The sequence below is a fragment of the Egretta garzetta genome, unplaced genomic scaffold (assembly GCF_000687185.1).
Source record: "Egretta garzetta isolate BGI_Z169 unplaced genomic scaffold, ASM68718v1 scaffold45, whole genome shotgun sequence".
Taxonomy (NCBI): domain Eukaryota; kingdom Metazoa; phylum Chordata; class Aves; order Pelecaniformes; family Ardeidae; genus Egretta; species Egretta garzetta.
Genome location: NW_009260028.1, coordinates 3,595,472 through 3,606,563, shown reverse-complemented (window position 1 = coordinate 3,606,563; position 11,092 = coordinate 3,595,472).

Sequence of the window (11,092 nt, the reverse complement as noted above, 5' to 3'; positions counted from 1 at the left end):
AGCCGCGAGCAGTCTCCCCGCAACCGACTGACCGACTATCCCCCCCCCAAGCATGACGTTCTATGGTATGGAATAGCCCTTTGGTCAGTTTGGGTTAGCTGTCCTAGCTGTGCTGTACTCCCAGCTTGTTATGCACCTGGCCGAGCAGGAGAAGCTCAAAAAGTCCTTGAGTAGTCTGAGCACTACTTGGCAACAGCTGAAAACATCAGTGTGTTATCAACATTCTTCTGGTACTAAATCCAAAACACAGCACTGTGCTAGCTACTATGAAGAAAATTAACTCTATCCCAGCCGAAACCAGGACATTTTCTTTGAGCAGGATCAAATTAGTCTGAAAGGCAGGAGAAATCTCCCTTTCTCCTGCAAGTTTCACCTGGTGCCACCAGTCTGTTGGCAGAAAAACTACCACATAGAGTGAGAAAACACAAATAGAGCTGACGTTGATTGCCATGATGGTCATCTCTGAGTGAGGAAGGGAGTGGAACAAATTGCTACAAGAAGCAACATAAGCATCTTAGTGAATAACTACCTAGTATTCACCAGTGTGCTCTGTCTGCAACTGCACACGTGGCAGGTAATGGAACTGTTGAGTAGCAAAAGGTTTGGCAGAACTTGTGTAGTAATAGATTTTAGTGTAAATGTAGATAATAACAATTTGTTGAATTCTTTTTTTGTATTTCTGCTGATTGAGTGGGACATCAGTGGAGACCCACTGATGGTGAAAATAGGCAGGAAAATAGGCTTATATTTCTGTATCTGAGCTGCTTCATTTGTAAATACTTGCAGGTGGGAAGAGCAGAATGGAGACCACTAAATACATATAATATTTTTCCTGTAATTCATCACTGTTCCTCTTTTTCATTTTCTATGGTAATTTGCTTCTGAAAAGGCTGTGCTAGGTGTTCAGTAACATCTAAGGGACATTTGACATCTCCTTTTTTTCCCTTTTTTTGTTTTCTCTTTTGTTATTCAAAAGTTGCATATGGTAACTAAAGAGAAAATGGTACACTGTTTTTTGACATTTCTCATGAAAGGAAAGAATGGGTTGTTGCAGTAAAAGATGGGTGAATATAAACAAAGTGAATCTGTAGTGGGAAATCAATTATCCATTCATTGCATAATGGAGAGGCAAGGTTATTCTTTTAAGTGCATCTTTTTAACAGTAAACACATTTTAAAAAATGAAATATTTGACAAATTTTTTTTGAGCTACTTTTATAGATATAATGGAAGTGATATTAAGAGTTTTACCATATTCATTGCTGCTGATGTTGTTTAACATATAATTATCACAGAGTCAATGATTATGTTTATTATATTACAATTTAGTATTCCCATGTTATCTATATGGAATATTATCTATAGATATGCACTGTGAAACTGTGTCTTGTAATGGACAACTGTATATTTATGAAAAATGCAAAATTAGCCATTAGTCATTTTTTCCATGTCGCTTAAATCTAGAGTCAGGCAGCAGGTGTTCTTTAAGGAAGAAAAATAAATCTGTAGTGTAAAATGGAGTATAGGAAACATTACATACTGGTTTTATGTCAAGACTATGCAACATGAATTCACAGTGACAAATACTTCCTTACATGAAAAGTCCTAGTGACTTCAATGTGAACAGTCAGGTGAGTAAATGACCATGAACATGAGAGTTACACAAGGTACACTTCTGTGATTATATTGTTCAGCTTGAAAAAGGACAATAAGCTTTCACAAGCAACTAGCCCCTTGGCCAGAAATACAAAAGGTGTATTCAGATACATCAGTATGCAAAAGGGATAGTATCTTAAACCATGTATCATAAAAATTTTAGGAAGCATCTAATAGTTTTAACAAGACAATAAACTGCCTATGGATAAGGCATATAATGAGTCTAAAACTGTCATAATATTTGTAGGTATATAGATACACTAATTACATTTCAATGCCTAAAACAGTAGATGCAATTGTGGTTAATAACATGGCACAAAGTAGAGACTAGTTTGTCATGCAACTGTTCTGCAGCATGTGATCAGTTTCATATTCCAGTATTTTGATTACATTGTAATTTACAATAATAAAGGTGATATGTGTACAAGGTAAATTTTGGTTTAAAGTGAGGGCAATCAATTGGTAGTTGTCCTGGTTTCAGCTGGTCTAGAGTTAATTTTCTTCCTAGGATTTGGTATGGTGCTGTGTTTTGGATTTAGTACTAGAATAATGTTGATAATACACTGATGGTTTAGTTGTTGCTGGGTAGTACTCAGACTGGCCAAGGACTTCTCAGCTCTCAGCTCTGCCAGGTGCACCAGAATCTAGGAGGGGGCACAGCAGGGACAGCTGACTCCAACTGGCCAAAGGGCTATTCCAGACCATATGACATCATGCTCAGTATATAAGCTGGGGGAAGAAGAAGGCAGGGGGGGATGGATGTTGGGAGTGATGGCGTCTGTCTTCCCAAGTAACCATAATGCATGATGGAGCCCTGCTTTCCTGGGGATGGCTGAACACCTGCCTGCCCATGGGAAGTGGTGATTGAATTACTTGCTTTACTTTGCTTGTGTGTGCAGCTTTTGCTTTCCCTATTAAGCTTTCTTTATCTCAACCCACAAGTTTTCTCACTTTTACTTTTCTGCGCGCGGCTGCATGGTGCTTAGTTGCCAGCCGGAGTTAAACTTCAACAGTCCTTTTTGGCACCCAACATGAGGCTCAGAGGGTTTGAGATAATGACAGGTTTGATTGGAATGTGCTAGATCAAATTTATAGCTGCCCAGTGTGGGGCAGTAGTCTTACAGGTGAGAGATGCCAACATAAACATATTGAAAAATAAAATGGAATAAACCATATATACAAGTAATGAGAAAAATATTTCTTCTGTGCATGTAATCTTAAATGAAAAGAAGTTGTATATGAAACATAGTATATCAAAAAGAACTACAAGAAAACAAACTTTCCTCAGTTTGGGAGGTCTTTTATCAAAGTTACTAACTGCAAAGGTCACTAATAAAAGTACTGAAATACACTTTTTTTGAGAGATTGAACCAAGATTGTTGTCAGATACAATGCCAGGAAACGATGCACTTTGGTTTCTTCTTTCTCTCCTGAGAGAAATTCAAGAAGGCTTATTTCATCTAGGATACTTCTATATTTGCACTCAGTCTATATCAGTCATGATGACCGTGACTATGTTGTGAAATATTTTTTATTCTTCCCATGTTCCAGTCTTTAGAAATGTACTTATTTGTCTCTATAACTGTAAATGGAGACAGAGATAATTTAGTTTTAAATAAACATTCTGAAATAACAGTAAGGTTTAGAAACTGAAATTGTAATGACATAAGATTCCAAATCTAACAAGACAATTTATAGTACATAGGGGATTTCTGTACTATTCAGTAAAATTCTGGAAGCTGTTGAGCATCCTTAACATTCATTAAAGTAACTAGGATGTTTGAAGTATTCTCACTATTCTTTGGGAAATTATCATTGCAGGTTCAAATTATTAGTGCTAATTATTGCTTGTGAAGTGCTTTGGAATTCCAGATGAAGGTTGTTATGAGAAGGTAAGTGTTATAATTAAGATAGTGTGTAAAATATTTTCTTTGAAAATAAAAATTTTAGCTGTATTTGTCCCATTTTCGTTCCCTGGAGTATTTTCCAAATGTAATGGAAAGGAAACTTATGAGATTTGTTATAGTATTTTATCTTGTTAATTTTTTCCTTCTTCATTTTTGTTAGTCATTTATATCACTAGATTCTATTTTGTGTGGGTTGCTATGAAAACTTAAAAAAAATTTCAATGTAGAAGAAAACTTTCTAGATAAATTGTGAGGAACAGTACATGTCTAAGGTTTTGTTCATAGTTTTAAACAGAAGATTTTCTTTCAGATATTGAAGTGCAAGGTAATAGCCATCACATCCTAATCAGAGGCAAACCTCGGTCTGAAATGTGATGTTTAGAAAAAAATATCATCAGGAGATATTTGAAAAACATTTATATATTATGTTTCAGGTCGTTTCAGCTGGGATAGTTTTGTTTTGTTTTTTTTCCCTAGTAGCTGGTATAGTGCTGTGTTTTAGATTTAGTATGAGAATAATGTTGATAACACACTGCTGTTTTAGCTGTTGCTAAGTAGTGCCTAGACTAGTCAAAGACTTTTCAGCTTCTCATGCCCTGCCAACAAAAATTTGTGCTGGCAGAGCTAGGACAGCTGACCTGAACTGGCCGAAGGGGTATTCACTACCATATGACATCATGATCAGTAAATAAACTGGGGAGAGTTTGCTGGGGGACAGTGGTAGTGAAGCTCCCCTCCACCCCCAGGCCACTCTGAGATCTCAGGATAAGCCCTACTGTGCTGTTATTTTGGTCACAAGTGCAATGGCTTGGGCATCAGGCACTCTCTGGCCACACCTGGGCCATCTGCTGCCTGAATGGTACATCAGAACCACCCTGAGATCTCAGGATAAGCCATGTATGCTTTGGGAAAAGCCCCCCCATTGTGTTGTTACCTTGGTCGCAAGTGCAGCAGCTTGGGGCTGGGGTGGTCAGGCACCCCCTGGACACGCCTGAGCCCTCTGCTGCCTGAATTGTACACCAGAATGGCTCAGCACGAATTGTGGTCAGAAAGGAAAATAGTGACCAAAGCAAATCATCTCGAGATCCTATAAATAGTGATCCAAAAGGGAGACCCTGCTGTAAATTTTTGGGTGACCCTTGTCATTCTCGAATCTTTAAATAACTTGCTATTTTGTTTGTAACAAATACCATTGAATCACTCTGTTGAAGTGGCTGATACTTCAAATATATTAACAAATCCTAAATTGCTACTAACCCAAAGCTGTGTAAAAAAATATATTTGACAGTGATATAAAGGATTGATTGCAAACCTAACCATTGACCAAGTACGGGACTAGGATTAGATCCAGTTGCATCTAGACTCCTCTTTGAGGAAAGAATTTGGAAAACAAGGGGTCCTTTCTGAACCTCATGACTCAACAGGAGAGTCTCCCTGACAGTTTTATCTAAGGCTGTCCTCTATGAAGTAAATAATTGAGTATAACTTGCCATTGAATCTTATTAAACCACTGTCATGTTTACCATTGATATCAATAAAGCATATTTTTGCTGCTCCCTCACTCCATCCCTGGCAAATTGGTGTATTTGGCAGGGTCCTAAATCAATATTCATGACAAACTGGCATAGTTGACAGGGTTCTAAATCAGGATTTGTGACAGGGGCAGTAACTGCTGCTCGGGAACTGGCTGGGCATCGGTTGGCAGGGGGTAAGCAATTGCATTGCTCATCGCCTGTTTTGTATATTCTATTATTGTTGTTGTTATTACTATTATTATCCCTTCCTTTTCTGTCCTATTAAACTGTCTTTATCTCAATCCATGAATATTACTTTTTCCCCCCAATTCTCTCCCCCATCCCACTGCAGAGAGGGAGTGTGAGCAAATGGCTGTGTGGTGTTTAGCTGCCTGCTGGGTTAAACCACAACAGTATAGATTTTATTTGTGTCCAACAATATTGTGGCTCTTTTCCTGATTTTGAGTAGCAAATACTTTACCCTCACCCTGCAATATATTTAAATGGTTATAAGTGTGATCTTATGTAAGTTATTCTGGAGTTGCATTGCATTCCTGTTTGTAAATAAAATGTAAAAATTTAATAAATTATTATTTGCAATTGAGTTTGTATGTGTGTTTATTGTATAACTGTCATATTGTTGAAGGCTAACTCAGAAGTTTAGAATGGTTTGATAAACAATAATAAGAACATTTAATCATCTGTAATCAGAAAAATATGGTCAGAATTCTTAGAACAAGGGCATCCTGGAGCAAGTAGGCCTGGAAAAGACAACTAATCAAGACATTTTGAAAACATCCGAAACTTAGCAAGCAAGCCCAAGATCCATGCATCCTCAACTGAACTATCCTCATTATAATACTAAAAATCAAACCCTCAGGTCAAAGGACCCTTGCCCAGATGAAAACCCTTCCTTACAGAACATGTGTAGTACAAAAAAAAGGATTTTGTAGCTTTAAATAAATGTGGGAACCAGTAAGAAACAAAAGTGATTAAGTGTGATTGTGAAAATAACTGACAACTGTTGCTCTGAGTATATAATATACTGTTAACCGAGGTGTGCTAGCTTTCTGGAGCTACCACCTAGCACCAAGCTCAGTGCAGAAATGAAATAAATAAGTAATGTCCCTCCTGAGTGTGTGACAATTGACTTATTGCACACCAGGCCACAAATCTGTTTTTTGGACAACATCTCAAATGAGAGCAATGGCAATTTAGCCAGGCAATAAAATAAATTGCTCTCTGTAAGACATAAAAAAAGCATAAATCACTTCTCAGAAGTTTATTTCAAATAATTTAACTGATTTAATTAACCCCAAAGTAAACACACTAATTAGGTACTAGTGAAAGAAAAATTGGGACATGCTGGGAAAATTAAAAGAGCGGCAAAGAGTGATTGAATTATCTTTAATCTTGTATTTCAAGGGAATGATCATGAATAAATATTGTATTTATAATTTTTTAAAAATACTTTAAAGTAGCTGTAACTCCCAATAGAAAAGTTCATCTGGGTAATTATTTTGACTCCCTTCCTCTCCACAAGCTGCTCAAAATCCAGACAAAACAGAAAATAATAATTGACCAGTAATAAAATAGAAGTTGTACAATGAAACATCAATTCATGGAAAAGGCTTTGCACACCAAAAAAATTTGCAATGTTGCAAGCTTGTTGCATGACATCCATCAATACATTCTAGGAACTCCTGAGAATACAGACACAATTACTGATGGTCTCACATGCATCCAGTGCTGGTAAGCATGCACTTTTTAGCAATGAATTAAAGACTTTGTATCTTAACTTGTAGGGAGTCAAGAAATTATGAAGGAGAAGGTTTCAGGTCAGTACCATGCATATCAGCACCATTATCATCCCTGTTCACCCCATCACCATAACTTAATCATACTTTCACCTTAACTAGAGGATAATATTTCAAAATTATTTTCCTGCTTTGTATGAAGCTTAAATACCTAGCAAAGCAGACATATGGTTTAGTTTTCATGGTGATTGAGTTCAGAGTAAATAGTATTCCCAATAAACCTTTTTATTTGTAGGCAGTTCAACAAACTCTGAGTATGGACCTAACATGTATAAGAATTTCTTGTTGGAGAATAAACACTATTGGAGAATAAACACTATTGAACATTAAATTAGGGTTTATTTTTATATTCAGAAGTGCATGACATCTACTGAGTTAGATCCTCATAAGAATAATGTATTTCCACTAAACTTTCATTGAAGCATTGCTGATTTACTATGATCAATTATCTTTAGCATTTGAGTTTCTTTAATCCTTTGTTCAAGATAATTAAACAGAAAAATTACCTCATGACATTTTTTTTTTAATAATCTTTCAGTACAAAACTGAAATTACGGTAACAGGCAATTTGGGGAAAACATTCTTAGTAATACCTGTGGTAATCCTAATTTTTGTATGCTTTCTTTAAAGGTTTTTTTTTTTAAGGATAAAAACTCTAGCTGACCTCTCTGACAAGAGATGCATTGCCTGCATGGAGGTGCCATTTAATGCATATACATAAACAATAACATATTTTCTGAAGATCAGCCTTAATAGCCAAAGGAAAAATAAACAATATTAATTTGCCATCCACATGTTTTTCCCATATATTTTTATGTTCTATGAGATTAAAGTTTTAGACTGTGGATGTAGAAGCAGTAGAGTGGTATGATTTGTTTAATTTCATTCACTGCCTTTTTGTGTTGAGGAAAACCAAACCCAAACAAACTAAAACTACACCAAATAAAAAAGTAACTCTGGAGTTGCAGAGGTAAATAGTTTTTAGGTTAAATTAAATTAGTAAAATTGTATTTGAGTAAAAATATAAATAAAAGAAAAAAAAACAACGAGGAATGAAAATAAGGTGAAATAGCTTGCTATTTAGAGAAAATGTAGAAGGATGGTGCTTGAGTTCCTGCCCTTCCTTCAAGCCATGATAAAGGTAAAAGTTAAGTACTGTGGCAAAATTACTGCAGAAATGGAAAAAACTTTTAATGTTTAAAGACTGACTTTTTTGTCAATTTTAACTTCCATAGTGTAAAATAAACTTAATCTCAAGATTTCAGACAATGTTGAACTAACCAGGAACTGAGCAACAAAGTAATTTAGGAAAATGGCTTAGAAACCAGTTTCTTAAGCATATGACAAGGTGATTTCTTAAAGGAAGAAGAAGAGACTTTGTTAGAAACTTTTAAAAGTTAAAAATTAAATTTAAAGACTGTCAGGTTTACCAACTTGTTTCATGAATAGTCAGCTTCATTTCTAATTATCAAGTAATCATGACTGTTGTTACTTTCAAAAGTAAGAGAGAGAGAACAGAACACATTGTTTAGCTTAAAGGGTGAAATTCATCCTGTGCAGAGATGTGGCATAGAGAATATGAAAACCCTTAAATTTCATATAAGCACAGGTTTTTAAAAAACCTTGGTAGATCTTGCTTCAGCAGGTGCAACTGATCTCTGAAAAAATGTGTGTATCACTGCTTCCATGACCAGATCTGTATCTGAAACAGTCACCTTGATACAGGTATTTAATTTGTCAAAACACATACATGTATAAGCATCGAAAAGATGAAGGCAAGTAAATTGAAGTTCTTCACTGGATTTGGTTGATTTTACTATATATATTACATATATAGATTACAAACAGATCCAAATGTTGCAAGGGTTTTGTTGTTCTCCATGTCAGCTTATATTTTACCTAGCCTGACTTTCTTCCCCATAATGAAAAGAAAATGCAATACACAACTACCTTGGACCTTCCATGCACTAAAAAAGAACTCTGTAGTTTGTTTAAGAGCACCCACGTTTTAGATACGGCTGCTATATGTCATTTCAAGAAACAGCCATAGGGTAAACCAAGCATCAAATAGACTGTAAATCTTTTTCCTTTACACTGATATGCTACTTAGTGCAAGGTTGTATAGATGTCACAGGTTTTCTTTACTGAAATACTTTTGGAAAAACAGGTGTGACCCAATGCAGGTCTGCACAGCAAAGTGAATCAACAAGGATTGATTTGTCTGAAAATCCGTTGAATTCAGAGTAAAACCATTCATTGTGGTAGTAGTAGGATGTAGTATTCTCCTTTCCCCCTGCCCTCAACCCCCTTAAGCCCTTACCTCCTGAGAGACCCTTGCAAAACAATGTCAGGTTTCCAAGGACAAGTATTCAGAAGAGAGGAAACACCAGAGGAGTTGCATTATTATAAATATCATGTTTACATAGTCTCTTACTCAAAATGTCTTTCAGAACATGAAATAGATAGTCCTTATTGAATGAGTGATTTTATTCTTTTTTTTTTAGCTTGTCATTTTATATGGCTGCTTGCATAATGCTCCTGGATTTAGAAAGCCCTGCACGGAATAACGTTCTGTTATTTCCAAATGAGTTTCTTTCTAAGGTTGTTTTTTTGTTTCTTCTCAGGTCTTTATTAACTGGCATTAATATATTTATTTCCATAATAGGAAAAGTAGTATTGATTTTCTTGTGAAGGATAGATTAAGGTCAGAAAGTATCACTTTATTGGGATGACCATTTGAAAAGAGTGTGGTTGGATATTTCAAATAGCTCAGTATTTTATAGCATATGTTCAGAACACAATAATACTGTATTAGTGATGTGATCAGAAAATCTGAAAATCAGACTCTGTGCTATATCAACCTGGAAATCAGGAAAGAAGAAATAGAGTGCATGTTTATGATTCTTTGTTTTATCTTGTGAAGGGTCATCATCTTTAAAGGTTGTCACATGTACCAATTATACTGTACAGTCAGCTAGAATTCAAACACTGATGGGACATGTCTTTCCATTGTTCTCTGATCAATACTTTCAGAGTCCTTGTCACCTCCTGTTCTGGTTTCTCATCTTCCTTTTCCTATTTAAATTCATGTCCTTCTGCCTAACAACCCAATCCCTCTTCCACAGTGTTTAGCTTTTTCTTTATCACTTTGCATTTAAGTGAAGAACCTCTCTTTTCTGTGCTGTCTGGTGCAGGGAGTATTGAGAATCCAGAACAGATAGCTTCCTTGCTACATTTTCCAATATTTAACACCACGGATGCTCATGATTTGTAAAACTATCTTGGAAATGGCTTTAAATTTACTTAGGACTTTTCAGGATATATGGGAGAAGTTTATGACAGAAAAAAAAAAGGTAGAAAAGATTAATACTTGGCACTGCTCTGAAGAACTACAGGTAAATTCTGTTATGCTTGTCAACCTGTGTCTTGGTCTGCTTTCCCAAATACTTTTCTGCCTCAAAGGGGGGTGGATTTTTTAGCAGATGCATATTTTACTCTTTAGGATTAAGGTATGTTTCAAGAAAAATATGGAAGTGTAGACCAGCAGAAATGTTATGAAATTGATGCATTGCTAAACAGGAGAAAGGGATAGAGTGCAGTGCAAGAACACCCTTAAGTTTGTGCTGTGTAAACAAGCAAGCAAGCAAAGACATTTAAACAATTGCTTTATTCTGTCAGGATTTTATATTCGCAGGAAATGCCATATCAGGAATTCTTTACCTTTGTCAAAGGAATTACCAACATAAATTTGCATAGATTTCACAAGACTGATTTTTAATAACATTAGAAAATGCTTAGTTCTTATCTTATTTAAATGTTTAGTACAAATGAATTTGCATAACTCTTATATTAAGAAATAACACCCAGTTAAATAAAATTCATATCACTTATACATTTTTTCAAACCTAATTTGATTAGACAACATTACCAATGTCAGGTAAATAAAGCCAAAAATGTTATGAAACTTTCTCTTACAAAGAAGGACCAGATTCAGTCTGTCTTTTTCACATTATATAATTTATAATTCCTCAACTCATTCTTCTGCTTTTGGTGAGAATAAACACCAAATAAGTACTACATCTAAAAAGAGTGGAAAGAATCTTGCTGTAGCTAATTTATTTCATTCTTATCCAGGCCTTACAAAATATTAAGCAAAATTGGCATCCAGTCTAGTTGATGATGAAAAAATAGCTCATTTA